Source organism: Triticum aestivum, chromosome 3D (assembly GCF_018294505.1).
Source record: "Triticum aestivum cultivar Chinese Spring chromosome 3D, IWGSC CS RefSeq v2.1, whole genome shotgun sequence".
NCBI classification, from domain to species: domain Eukaryota; kingdom Viridiplantae; phylum Streptophyta; class Magnoliopsida; order Poales; family Poaceae; genus Triticum; species Triticum aestivum.
Window position 1 is genome coordinate 168,678,667 of NC_057802.1, and position 3,802 is coordinate 168,682,468.

Genomic DNA, 3,802 nt, shown 5'->3' on the forward strand with positions numbered 1-3,802 from the left:
ACTAGGACATCAGCCGTGACAATCCCACGACAGTTGGTGCCCACCGTGGGGCTGGCGCACGGTGGTTTCGAGTTCTTAAAGGGCAACTTCGAAGGGATCAAGGGATACGCTATGGGCCGGATGACGAAGAGTCGTCGTGGCAAGGTCTACATCGACGACGCAGGCCGGGGCCCCGAGGCCGGCTCAATCGAGTACGGGTATCGGATCCCCTTCGGCGGAATCCACGTCTTCATCCGCAAGATCGGTGAGGCGGACCTTGAGCCGGACATCTGCACCGACATCATCAAGATGGCTCAGCGTGCGAGACCCGCCTGAGTTCAGCCCGCCGTGAAGCGTGCCTTCGTGGGATTCATTCACGGAGCAGAACATGAGGATAGATCTGTGTCTGGCGGTGAGACAGTCATTTACTCGAATGGTGAGTCATCTGGTCATTTACTCGGATGGTGAGTCATCTGGTGAAACTGAATCGCTGTACCAACTGCAAGATGGCCGGCTTGGGGGCTGTTCCGATGGCGACAGTATTCCGGACCCCTATGAGCCGCCGAACAGAGCTGCGATCTTTATGGCCGGTACGCAACCAGTGCAGAACTCTTCGACTGCAACAGCAATAATTTCTAGGTTAGTAGCGGCAACGGCTGCCGGGGCAGGAGGCCCTGTGCGCCTACCAGCTCAAATCATAACCGACCTGCTGGATAAACTGACAACATTGTTAACAGCGGTGGTCAACCTGGCAGATCAGGATCAGCATAATGCGGAAGTTGCGAAACTGCGTGATGAGATAGCACAGGCCAAGGAGGAGCTAAACGCAGAGAATACTAGGATGGCTGAGCGGGCCGCTTTGGATGCTCAGGCACAGCGGATTCAGTCGGAGTCTTTGCGGCTCATGATGGACTAGAACGCTACAAATGAAGTCATGAGGAGGAGGCATCAGACCCGTCTGCCGTCGGTTTACGAGGTGAGAAATCTCTTTAACACGCCTAGAGCAGGGCCCAGTAACCTGCCAGAGGTAAACCGGGGTGAAGCGCCTAGGACGGGGCACCGGTTCAGCCGCGTACGACAGAGCCACGACGTCTGAATACGACTCCACCTCAACATGTGCCGACGCCGCCGGGTCATTATTCTAACCCTTTGGATAATATGATTGCTGCGGCGACATAACTGGTCGCTCTACCAGTTGAGGGTGAGTCGCCGGCGGCAATGGAGATACGACGGGCCGAAGAATTACTTCAGGCGGCTTTGGCCCAACAGGCAGCTTATTCTCACAGTCGTGAGAGGATCCATTCAACCCCTCGCCCAAGTCGGAGTTATAGCAGGCATATCGATGAGCCGGCTGTGTCAAGCAGTGGGCGGAACCGCAACCCGCCCCATGGACATAACCCGGCAGGTGGTGGGGTTAATGCCCAAAACGTAGTGGATCAAGGAAGAGCGCGTCGGGAGGCTGAGCTGGCGGCTCAGTATGTGGCTCGTCAGCATTCCCCGGTTCGTCCGACAACTTCGGTGGAGACAGGTGTGACTTTCAGGACTTTGGGTGTGCCGTGTTTGGTACCGGCCCTGCGTAACATACGTTTGCCCAAGGATCTCAAGGGTCCCCGTAAGGTGCCCAACTACACACCCGACTTACCCCCTGAAACATGGGTTGAGAGTTATGAGATGGCGATGGAACTACTGGATGTTGACGATGCTACATGTGCTAAGTACTTCGCCATGATGTTGGAAGGAACAGCTCGTACTTGGTTGAAAGGGTTGCCAGCCAACTCCATTGGGTCATGGGCCGAGTTAAAAGCCCGGTTTATCCAGAATTTTAAAGATACGTGCAAGCAGCCTATGTCAATTGTGGATTTAGCCTCATGTGTCCAAGAAGAAGGTGAGTCGACAACCCATTGGTTGCGCCGGGTCTCAACAATCCTACACTCATTGGATCGCATCAGTGTCGATTCAGCTGTCTTAATGTTGGAGAACAATTGTCGTTTCACGCCCCTGAAGCAGAAGTTAGGGCGGCTCAAACGCCACTGCAATGACATGGGGACACTCATGGCGGCTCTGGTTAAGTATGCTGACTCGGATGGCACCAAGGACCCCGAGTCTGATGATGAAAAGCCAGGAAAGGGAAAAAAGAGCAGTAACACCAGAGGGCAGCAGCATAACCCGGCGAGTCAGGGAGGCAACGGTAAGCGCAAAGCTGATAACAATTTGGACTTTGTGGCTAATACCAATGAGCAGAATAATGGTCAGCGTCGAAAGGGTAAACTGCCCCCACGGCTTGGGGGATCAGGCTTCAATCTTGAGCAGATGCTGAATCAGCCCTGCCCGAGGCATGGTACACGTGAAAGACCGTCCACTCACCTTTGGAAGGATTGCTTCATCATGAAGGAGTACAAAAATTCCAATCTTTTTCAAAACAATCACGGGCCAGGTGGCGGCTCAGGATCTGGCTCTCAGGGCCCGGGTTATGGTGGTGGCGGTTCTAACACTGGATTCCAAGGTAATCAAGGCAATCATGGCAATCAGGGCGGTTTCCATCAACAGTCTGGTCAGGGCAACCAGCAGCAGCATCAATCCGGTTATCAGAAAAACCCGAAGCGGCTGAATAGTGGACAGTACCACGTCTTCACCACGAGTTTATGCAAGCGGGATCAGAAGCTCCATAAAAGGGTTGTGAATGCCGTTGAGCTGGCAATTCCTCATTACTTGCGATGGTCTGAGCAACCCATTGTGTGGAGTCGGGAGGATCACCCGCCCTGGGTTGACAATCCAGGTCACCTGGCTTTGGTTGTGGCACCTCAGGTTGGAGGGTACAAGTTCACTAAGGTACTCATGGATGGAGGTAGCAGCATTAATATCCGTTATTATGATACTTCCCATCGTATGGGGTTGACTGATAAAAATCTTAAGCCGTCCAATACTGTTTTCCATGGAGTGATGCCTGGTAAGTCGGCATATCCTGTAGGCAAGATTGCTTTAGAGGTTGCCTTTGAGGATGAATATGATTTCCGGGCTGAGACATTAACCTTTGAGGTGGTCAAGATTCAAAGCCCATATCATGCTCTGTTTGGACGGCCGGCTTATGCCAAGTTCATGGCACTACCTTGTTATGTTTATCTGCAGCTCAAGATGCCGGGTTACAAGGGTACTATCACAGTGCATGGAAGCCGGAAGATAGCTTTGGAATGCGAAGAAGGGGACGCGGCTTATCCTGAGTCCGTGTGTGCCACAGAGGAATTGAAGTTCTATAAGGACAATGTTGACCCGGCTGACATGACGTCTCTGAAAAAGCCAACTACGGAGCATGACCCGGCCTTGAAGTTTAAACCAGCAGATGACACCAAGCTAGTTGACTTCGTTCCTGGTGATTCGTCTAAGCAGTTCAGCATCAGTGCTAATCTGGATCCGAAATAGGAACCGGGACATTTTTGCATGGAAGCCTTCTGACATGCCAGGTGTACCGAGGGAACTCGCTGAGCACAGTCTTAATATTGATTTGAAGTTTAAGCCGGTGAAGCAGTTTCTCCGTCGTTTCAATGAAGAGAGGCGAAAGGCCATTGGTGAAGAAGTGGCCCGGCTCCTGGCGGCCGGGTTCATTGTTGAAGTTTTTCATCCTGAGTGGTTGGCTAACCCGGTGCTGGTACTTAAGAAGAATGGCACTTGGCGTATGTGTGTGGATTACACAGATTTAAACAAAGCTTGTCCGACTGATCCTTTTGCTCTCCCTCGTATTGACTAGATTATTGATGCTACGGCGGGTTGTGAGCGTTTGAGTTTTTTGGATGCTTATTCTAGTTATTATCATATCAAGATGGCAGTT